We start from the raw sequence: 11248 nt of genomic DNA, 5'->3' as shown, positions 1-11248 counted from the left end.
ATTAACTTGTGATAAGGTTTGGTAATGTGGAAAATGTTTAATACTAGGAATTTTGCTTAACTCTACTCAAGAAAGTCCAATCTTAAAAAGTTTTTTTTATATATATCACTTTTCAATTCAAATTTAAACGTTTACAGAGTATTTTAAATTTTTTCTTTTATGTTTTTGATATATGTAAGGGTCATTCCACGTCAAATCAACCACAAAAATGGGATTTTAACACCCACCGTCTCGGAATTTGATCAAACTTGGTATACTTCATCCCTTTATGGTTACAAGCAACCCCCTAATTTTTTTTCTTTCAGTATCAATGCGTTTTGATTTTACAGCCTTTTGAAATTTGGCAATTTTACATTTTTTGTCATTTTCGAGACACTCAAACTGAGATGTTGTTGTTTATGAAAAAAATTATTTCTTGGTAACTAATGCTATAATCTTTTTGAAAATTTTTACACAAAATAGAAAGACTTTGAACATGTTGATAAAAAATATTTTAATAATCTTAGTTTGCACAAAATTTTTTTAAAAAATTAGAAAATCGAAAATTTTCAATTTTTTTTTTCAAAAAAAAGATGTTGGCAAAAATCTGAATTTCAACAAAAGGGTCAGCTTTAAAAATCATGATTTTTTTGAAAAATGATCATGAATATGTACTCTAAGTTATCCAATGAAAAACATTAGGGGACTTTAAGGGATTCTCCCCCCCCCCCCCCCATTCTGGAAAAAAAGCGTAGAACATCATACAATCTCTTCTATGTTCTTAAAAACAGAATTGTCAACAATTATGACAAAAATTCGAATATACAGTGTGTTGAATATGGAACTCAAATATTAAAACTAGTATGTTGTGGCCATCACGAAACTTTCTTCTATATTTTTCCTTTTTCTGATCCCTCCTCATGCTTGACGAGGAAGCAATATTCCTAACAAAAACAAAATTACACATGCAAAAACTTGACGACCATCCCAATGTCTGAATTTTTGTAATAACAAAACAAAGAGCAAAAATTGAAAGTTACTTTAAAAGCCTTACTTCAATTATTTACAAATATTTTATTTATTAACAAACATAAGATGGAAACAGTTAAAAATTTTAAATCATTGAGATAATATTTCCGATCATTTCCATACAATTAAAATCACGAGAAATACGCAGACGACAATCTATTACGATTTATCTTTCTTATTGTTGCATTAATAAAACTATTTTTATTCAAAAAAAAAATCAACACCTCTTGGAGCGATTGGAGTCAAAATTGAACCAAAGCCTGTTTACGTATGGATTCACATATATTCCAAATTTCAACCAGAACGTAGCATTACTTCTTGAGATAGGGCACTCACAATGGAAAAAAAGAACGAGCGATTGCGCTACCCCCCCCTTTTAGCTGTTGACACCACAATAAAATCAGCTCTTATATCCACTAAGGGCTACTTGTCAAAAGAATTTTGTTTGATTCCGTTCGTTATTTCTTGAGATACAGCAGTCACAATTGACGATAAAAAACGTTCTATAACTCAACCCCCGTTTGAGCTATTGACACCAAAATTGAATCAGCACCTGCTCCTGTTAGGGGCAACATATGGACCAAATTTTGCTTGATTCCGCCAGTTACTTCCTGAGGAATAGCAAGCACGCGTAACTCAAAAAACGTCCCATTGCTCCACCCCCCTTGGAGGAATTCGCGCCAAAAACTAATGGGCACAAGTTCACATAGGGGCACATATGTGTACCAAATTTCGGTCAATTTCATGCGGTAGTTTTTGCTGTAGAGCGGCCACAAAAAACTGGTCACATACAGACGTGACACACACACATACACACATACATACACACACACATACACACACACACACACAGACAGACAGACATTTTCCAAAAATAGTCGAAATGGACTCAGCACACCTCAAAACGTTCGAATCCGTCAAAATTCGAAATTCGAAAATTTGCACGAATCCAATACTTTCTTCTATATATTAGATATAGAAGAAAGTAAAAATATATTTAAACTTCTATTTTATTTGAAATAGTTTAAAATTTGTCAAATCAACCACAAAAATGGGATTTCAACACCTACCATCTAGATTTTGATGAAACTTAGTATACTTCCTTATTTTGTGGTTAAAAGCAACCCCTTAGTTTCTTTTGTTTCAATCTCAATGTATTTTAATTTTATAGACTTCTGAAATTTTTCGATTTTGCATTTTTTTGTCATTTTCAAAGACACTAACTGAGCTGTTGTTAATGGGGGGAAAAAAATGTTTCTCAGCAACTAATGATATTACCTTTTTGAAAATTTTCATAAAAAATGTTAAGACTTTGAATAATTTTATAAAAAATATTATAATAATCTTAGTTTATACAAAGAATTTTTTTAAAATCAGAAAGTTTGAAATTTTGATTTTTTTTTGGTCAAAAAAACCAGTGTTGAAATTCTAAATTTTTAACATCAGGGTCAGTTTTTAAAATCATGATTTAAAGAAAAAATGAGCATGAGTATGTGCCCTAACTTTTCCTATGAAAAAAGTTATGGGTCTTTTAGGGATTCTGTCCCCTCCCCTCTAGAAACAACGAAAGCATCATAGAGAAAAGTTTTTCCATGTCTTTAAAACAAGAGTTCCCAGCAATTATTTAAAAAATTTAAATATAAAGTGTGTTAAATATTGAACTCAAACATACAAATTTAATATTCAAGCTATTTTTTTATTTGAAGTAGTTAAAAATTGTTTAAAATATAAACATTCTGAAAATAAGATATCATGAAATTCAAAAGTTGCAGACAATATCTGCATACCGGATTACTGCATTTTAGTCCAGACAAGTTAAAACAACAGTAAAGTCTTAACACCAATTCATAATCATGCAGTTACTAGTACTTTCAGGATCTGCCCCCCCCCCCCTTACGTTTGAGAAAAATTGCTATTGTGGAACTGTTTTTCCATTATAGTTTTTACTGCTATACAATGACAAATTCATCCTTTTAATTTCTTGAAATTAGATTTATACAAATACAAATACAAAAGTGACGACCAGCAACAGGCTCTGGGCCCAGCTAGACTGGTCCTAGTCAATTTACAATCCCCAGTGAAGGTCAATGGCCCTCTTAAAACTATCTACTCCCTTGCTCTATGACCACCTCTTCCGGTAAACTGTTCCAAGGTTCCACTACCCTGCTAAAATAATAATTTTTCCTAACATCCATATTAGCCTGAGATTTAAATAGCTTAAAACAATGACCCCTTGTCCTGTTTTCAGTGCTAAACTTCAGCCCCGTAACATCTTTCATTTTAATCAATTTAAACAACTGAATCATGTCCCCTCGATCTCTTCTTTGTTTAAAGACTGTACATGTTTAGCCTTCTAAGCCTGGAATCATAGTCTAAGTGAGAAAGTCCATTTATTAGCCTTGTAGCTCGCCTTTGAACCCTTTCCAATACATTAATGTCTTTCTTAAGATAAGGAGACCAAAACTGAACAGCATACTCCAAATGAGGTCTTACCAAACTTCTATATAAAGGCAGAAGAACTTCTTTAGATTTGTTTGAAATAGATCTATTGATAAACCCAAGCATCTTATTGGCCTTGTTACTAGCAATGCTGCACTGTTGGCTAAACTTTAAATCCTGACTTATTAAGACCCCCAGATCAGTAACTTTGTCTGCCTGACTAATGACTGAACCTTGCAATACACTTATTTCCATGCCCTAAATGTAGCACTTGACATTTCCCCAACATTAACAGCCATACCCCATTTATCAGCCCACATCCATAATATGATCTAGATCCTCTTGCAGCTGTTTTGCTTGTTCTTCATTTTCTACAGTCCCCATAACTTTGACATCATCAGCAAAACAATTCATGTTCCCAGAAATATTTTTGTGAATACCGTTCATAAAAACAATGAACAAAACAGGCCCTAACACTGATCCTTGAGGAACCCCGCTTAAAACCTCACTCCAATTAGAATAATTTCCCCTTACAACTACCCTTTATTTCCTTCCGGTCAGCCAGTTTTTTACCCAAATGAAAGTTTTCCCCTCCTATTCCTATATCAGCTAATTTGCTAAGTAGAGCAACATGCGGTACCTTATTGAAAGCTTTTTGAAAATCAATGTAAACAACATCTACAGGCTTCTTATTGTCCAAAGCCATGGTAACTTTGTCATAGAAATGTAATAAATTAGTTGCGCAAGATTTACCTTTCCTGAAACCGTACTGAAAACTAGTCAAAAGATTATTAGTCTCTAGAAAATTTACTATCTTAATTTTTATCAATGTTTCAAAAATTTTGCAAACCACCGAAGTTAGACTCACAGGTCTATAATTTCCCGCACTCCCTTTAGACCCTTTCTTGAAGAGCGGTGTAATGTTAGCCAGCTTCCAGTCCTCTGGCACTGTCCCCGAGTTATAAGAAGCATTGAAAATATTTATGATTACATCTGCTAATTCCTCCGCACATTCAACTAAAATTTTTGAATAAATATTATCAGGTCCCGGAGCCTTAGTCTCTTTAATTTTTTTCAAATGAAGTAAAACGTCATCCCTGGAAAATACAAAGTCCTCAAGCTGTACTATAGCTTGTGTCTTGCTGGTGGGTCGTTCCACGTCAAATCAACCACAAAAATGGGATTTTAACACCCACCGTCTCGGAATTTGATCAAACTTGGTATACTTCATCCCTTTATGGTTACAAGCAACCCCCTAATTTTTTTTCTTTCAGTATCAATGCGTTTTGATTTTACAGCCTTTTGAAATTTGGCGATTTTAACATTTTTTGTCATTTTCCAGACACTCAAACTGAGATGTTGTTGTTTTACGAAAAAATTATTTCTTGGTAACTAATGCTATAATCTTTTTGAAAATTTTTACACAAAATAGGAAGACTTTGAACATGTTGATAAAAAATATTTCAATAATCTTAGTTTGCAAATTTTTTTAAAAAAATTAGAAAATTGAAAATTTTGAATTTTTTTTCAAAAAAAAGATGTTGACAAAAAACTGAATTTCAACAAAAGGGTCAGTTTTAAAAATTATGATTTTTTTAAAAAATGATCATGAATATGTACTCTAACTTATCCAATGAAAAACATTAGGGGACTTTAAGGGATTCTGCCCCCCCCCCCCCCATTCTGGAAAAAAAGCATAAAACATCATACAATCTCTTCCATATTCTTAAAAACAGAATTGTCAACAATTATGACAAAAATTCAAATATAATGTGTTGAATATGGAATTCAAATATAAAAAAAATATACTTAAGCTTCTATTTTATTTGAAATAGTTTAAAATTTGTCAAATCAACCACAAAAATGGGATTTCAACACCTACCATCTAGATTTTGATGAAACTTGGTATACTTCCTTATTTTGTGGTTAAAAGCAACCCCCTAGTTTCTTTTGCCTCAATCTCAATGTATTTTAATTTTATAGACTTTTGAAATTTTTCGATTTTGCATTTTTTTGTCATTTTCAAAAACACTAACTGAGTTGTTGTTAATGGGGGAAAAAAATGTTTCTCAGCAACTAATATTTCCTTCTTGAAAATTTTCATAAAAAATGTTAAGACTTTAAATATTTTTACAAAAAATATTATAATAATCTTAGTTTATACAAAGAATTTTTTAAAAATCAGAAAGTTAAACATTTCGATTTTTTTTTTGGTCACAAAAACCATTGTTGAAATTCTAAATTTTTAACATCAGGGTCAGTTTTAAAAATAATGATTTAAAGAAAAAATGATCATGAGTATGTGCTTTAACTTTTCCTATGAAAAAAAATTATGGGTCTTTTAGGGATTCTGTCCCCTCCGCCCTAGAAACAACAAAAGCATCATAGAGAAAAGTTTTTCCATGTCTTTCCCAGCAATTATTTAAAAAATTTAAATATGAAGTGTGTTAAATATTGAACTCAAACATATAAATTTAATATTCAAGCTATTTTTTTATTTGAAATAGTTAAAAATTATTACAATTGTATTAAATATAGACACTCTGAAAATAAGGTATCATGAAATTCAAAAGTTGCAAACAACAATATCTGCATATGGGTAACTGCATTTTAGTCCAGACAAGTTAAAACAAAAGTAAAGTCTTAACACCAATTCATAATCATGCAGTTTCTAGTACTTTCAGGATCCCCCCCCCCCTACGTTTGAGAAAAATTGCTATCGTGGAACTGCTTTTCCATTATAGTTTTACTGCTATACAATGACAAATTCATCCTTTTAATTTCTTGAAATTACATTTAACACCCCTTAAAAAATAATGGCCTGATTGTTTAGTAATAATATGACTAAATAAAGTAAATTACCTTTCCCCCTCCCCTCAAAGCAAATGAAGAAATAAATTAGTATTTATGCACCTCTCGTATTCAATGGATTTTTATATTTTTTAATGACAATTGGAAAACAAATTATTTGCATGGAATTTTTTTTTGTCCAGATCCCCCCCCCCCCCAGTTTAATGACATAACTCGCAACTTTTCCTCAACTTAGTGGGGTTCCAAAATTTTGTATCACTTATGCTTATTAATGCTTAACATTCACATTATAAAAATTAATTCCAGTAAATGAATTTTCTATTATTTTTGTTTTCTTTCTTTTTAAAAACAATAATAGATTTGAATATCTTCTGAGGAATAAATACATAATTGTTGAAAAGAGAAAAAAGCTTCTTGTTAGTGAGGTCTGCTAAAAAAAAAACCAAGTCCTGCTCACACTTGTTTAGAAAACAAGTAATGGTGCCTTCTTTCTCTACACCCCTCCCATGGAGTACATTTTATCCTACCCTATCAAAATTGCACTAACAGCACAGAGTGGTTGCTGACTCCCCTGGATAAAAGATAGAATTCTCAGAAAGAACTTTTCTAAAATTTTGAGAAAAGGTCAATATGAAAGAATGAATTGAACTAGAATAATTAGAGTAACAGAATAGTTGACTTATAGGAGTTCTAGCAAAATGTGTGTCAAGCTAGAAAGCTTTTCAACCATTGAAGTTAGCATTGGGCAGACCCTAAGAAAAATAAATGTCGAGTTACCTGGATTATCAGTGTGTCCAGTTACTGAAGTTTCACTGTATTTAAACTGGAATATATATAAGGTTTATAAATCATTTGTAGAAAATAAAAAGTGGCTTAAAAGAACATACTGCCCTTGATAAAACTAATGCAGCAGTTGAAAGAGGGATCAAGAAAAAGAAAGTGTATTTTAAATAAAAAGTAGTTATCAATCTCACAGTCATAATATAAACAACTAACTATAAACGTAAACCATACAGCTTGCTGATCAGCCCGTCATCTAATACCAGCTGTTCCTTTTTGGGGGCTAGTAAAGCAACCAAAGTTAGGGAGGTGACAGGCAAATATATTAAAAAGAAAACAAAACATCTAAAAAAAATTACTAATGAAGTGTAAAATAAAAATACCTGTCATTTGTACAAATGCCAGGTTATTAGGATCCATTTATGATCATAGAAACACTCAAGATAACAAAACACACTTTTAAGGTCAAATGAGATCATGGGCGCCCATATGCAAAGTCGCAAGGGGGGGCTCAAATATTTTCCCGTGGTTTAGCTGGATATTTTCCCTGTAGAAAACAATTTCAGGACAGATTAGAGTGATTAAAATTAGACATTTTTAATAACTTATTCATTAAAAGGGGTGGAGAAGAAATATTTTTACATTTGTGCAAATAAAAAAGTACTAAAAGCAAGGAAGTTCTAATTTGAAAAGGGGGGGGGCTCGAGCCCCCCCCCTTGCCCCCCCTATATGGGCGTCCTTGAATGAGATTGTTGCAAAGCCTTAATTATAAACATTTTGGGCAATGGTAACCATTTTAAACTCATACCCAATAAATTGCTATGTTAAACCAAATCCAAGTTTCAGTTTGATATTGCATTCGATTAATGAATCAAGTTAAAAGCTCTGAGCTGGTATTTATAAGATTTTTAATACTTTGTATAAACTGCCTAATTATAAATTAGGATTAAATAAAAAGTTTTAATTTCTATGTTGCCCTAAGTTTAACAATAATTTTTAGCATGCATAAATTGTTGTAGGAAAATTTCGAATTTTGCGATATCTTATTTTTATTGTTTATTATTAATTAATTTAATTAATTATTTACAATTCAAAAAATCTTGAGTATTTAAATGTTTACATTTAAGTTCAAACACCAATGTATTTCAATATTGAAATTTTCTTTAATGCAATTATTAACTTAGCTTGTAATATTGTGATCAACTTTTTTTCATTAATCAAAATAAGGGGCAGGGGGGCAGAATCCCTCAAAGTCCCCTAAAGATTTTCATTTTATATGTTAGCACACATGTTAATGATCATAAAAAAAATATATAAATTATTTTAATTTAGACCCTCATGCCAAAATTTTAAAATTTTGACTATCATTTTTTTATTGAAAAAATTAAAAAAATTTCAGTTTGTTAATTTTTTTTAATTGCTGAATATAAATTTAGATTTTTGACATATTTTTTTCTGAAATACTTGAAATCTTAATATTTAATATAAAAAATTTCCAATTTTTTTTATCTTTAGTTATTGAGAAATAATTTTTTTTGCAAACAGCTGCTGTTCATTCTCGGAGAACTGTAAATGACAACTAACGCAAAATCGCAAAACTTTGAAGGGCCAAAAAATAAAAACTATTTTTAATAGAGAAGAAATACTTTAGGAGGTTACTTAGGACTATGAAAAGTAGAAGTATACAAAGTTTCATTGGAATCTGAGATGGTGGGTGTTGGGGTGTGGTTGAACTGACATGGAATGACCCATACTTTAACTTATTATTAACTTACTTGTTTTACATTTTATTTTTTTCAACTTCATATTGTTACAAGTTTTCATGTTACATTTTACGTTTGTATATTTTATCATTTTGAATTTTATATTATTACAATTTTTCAATTTTTAGTTTACCTTGTTGTCTTTTACCCTCTCTTCATGTGTGCTGAGTGCACTATCTATGTGCATTGTAGTCCACGAATCTTACATTCAAGTGCTACTGCTAAAAATTAAGTAAAAAATATATATTTTGACACTGAATTGTGCATAAAAATATTAACTGAAATACAAAAGTCACATCAAAACAATTGCACACCAGCGGCATGTAACTCATTCAAACCCTCAATACTGGAATAGGGATAAGAAAAGTTTTCTCCCAAACTAAAACTATTAATGCCTCGCTTCCCCTGCTATAAAATTTTCTTACCTATAACTAGCAGTGCCTGTATGGCCTAGCCCTAGGTAAAAAATTGGTTTGCCTGTATATTTACAGGTCACTTCTGTTATACGCAGGGTTCGAAAATATCACGATATTTTCGAAAATATCCGATATTTTGATATATATTTGACATTCTAATTCAGTAAAAATTAACGTTTTCAAAATAGTAAATGTATCCTCAAATCACTCTATATTTTCTTTATTGTCATTACAATATGTATAGACTTAAAATAAAATTTCTTTCATTATTTATATTTAATATTTTATTTTACATTTTTTTAGTTGTAATGAAGTTAATTTAGCAGTATCTGTTTTACTCATTTTTCTTCTGTTAAGCTACTTTTTCACACAGAAATAAAAAATATGCAATAGTCATTGCAGTTATAAGACTCTCTAAATATCACCAACAGTGGCCAAATTAAAAGAAATTTAAAAAGAAATTTGGTCGCCAACTCGGCGACCAAAAGATTGGCAATATATCGCCGAATTATAACACCACTTGAGTTTACATCGACATTAACAATGATTTCTCGCCAAAAAGGGACAAAAGACCCCTTTAGAAACACCCGAATACAATCAAAAGGGGAGGTCACAACTAGACCCCACTAGGAGTCTATGTACTGAATTTCAACTTTCTAGGACGTACCGTTCTTGAGTTATGCAACATACATACACACATACATACATACAGAGACACGAGAAAATTCCTTATAATTTACTCAGCAATAATCATTATGGATATTTCGCGCATCAATATGTCCTTGGGCACTTATCCACATGTGGTCGAGTCGAAAAACAAAACTCAATATTCATTCAGGGGTGAGTAAAATGGAAATTAAGGTTGATTTTTGAGTGAAAATTTTCTTGAATACTATACTTCCTTTTTTGCAAAAGGAAGTAAAAAGGTATATTATATTTCTTTCTTATATTAATGATGTATTAATACATCAGAAAAATATAGTACATAACTTTTAGGTTATTTTGAATAATAAACAAACAATATTAACTATGATTAAAATAATTTTTATATTGGAAGTATAAAAATCGAAAATATCATATTTTCAAAATAAATATTGAATATATATTGTGATATATATGCCTTTATAACTATGAAACAATCAGCAGCATTATTTTTTGTGAGAAAATGGCATAACGAAAACATGGCTCAATACCGTTGGTGCTCGTTGGAAGAAGAGTCAAAAACAAGGGAAATGTAAGTAGAGGGCAGTAAAAGCGACGTAAGCAAACAAAAACTTAAACAATGTGCACTTTATCAGGGAGTTAGGCAGTAATTTTTAATTGAAATTTATTTCTTATTGCAAACAAGAAAAAACTCCGCCTTACGAAAAAAAACAGCGGCAACAATCTTAACTGCACTGCATTACGCTTGCGACAGCAGCAAAAGTATCCCAAATCTTAAAAAAAACCAAAAGGATTTATTTTACATAAAAATAAGGTTACATACCTATTGAAATAAAATAATCAAGGACACTTCTTCGTTCAGATCGAACTACTCATGGTTGCATGGTGTGGTGATGAATGCTACTTTCGTAAAGTTGAAGCACCGACGAGCAGTTACTTTTTGAAACTAGTTATAGTAGAGCGAAATCTCAGATTTATTATAGGTGAAACGAAAATAACCGCATTTTGTTAAAAAAGCATACGTGTGCTACACTAAAGCAGAAGTAGCTGTGCCAAAAATGCAAATAAAAATCAAGGATTAAAAGTCACGCAACATTGCACACGAGGTTCCCGCGTAAACAGCTGTGCGCGGTTACAGTTCCTTTCTGTAAACATCTTTTGGACTGTTTTCATTTCGGAGGGGACGCTTTAAGACAGAAATAATTTTGCTGAATTAGTTTTTTATGCTCGAAAGAAAAAAAAATCATCACTGAAAATTGAACAGCTGCATGAAAATAACGAAGATATGTAAAGGTTACGTTTGAGGCGTTGGGTTCGTTTAACAACATATCTGTTAAACGTAACCATGACTGATAGAAGAAATTGAAG

The sequence above is a fragment of the Uloborus diversus genome, chromosome 8, assembly GCF_026930045.1.
Source record: "Uloborus diversus isolate 005 chromosome 8, Udiv.v.3.1, whole genome shotgun sequence".
Taxonomy (NCBI): Eukaryota; Metazoa; Arthropoda; class Arachnida; order Araneae; family Uloboridae; genus Uloborus; species Uloborus diversus.
The sequence above is the reverse complement of the archived record's forward strand: the minus strand, read 5'-3'. Positions refer to the sequence as shown.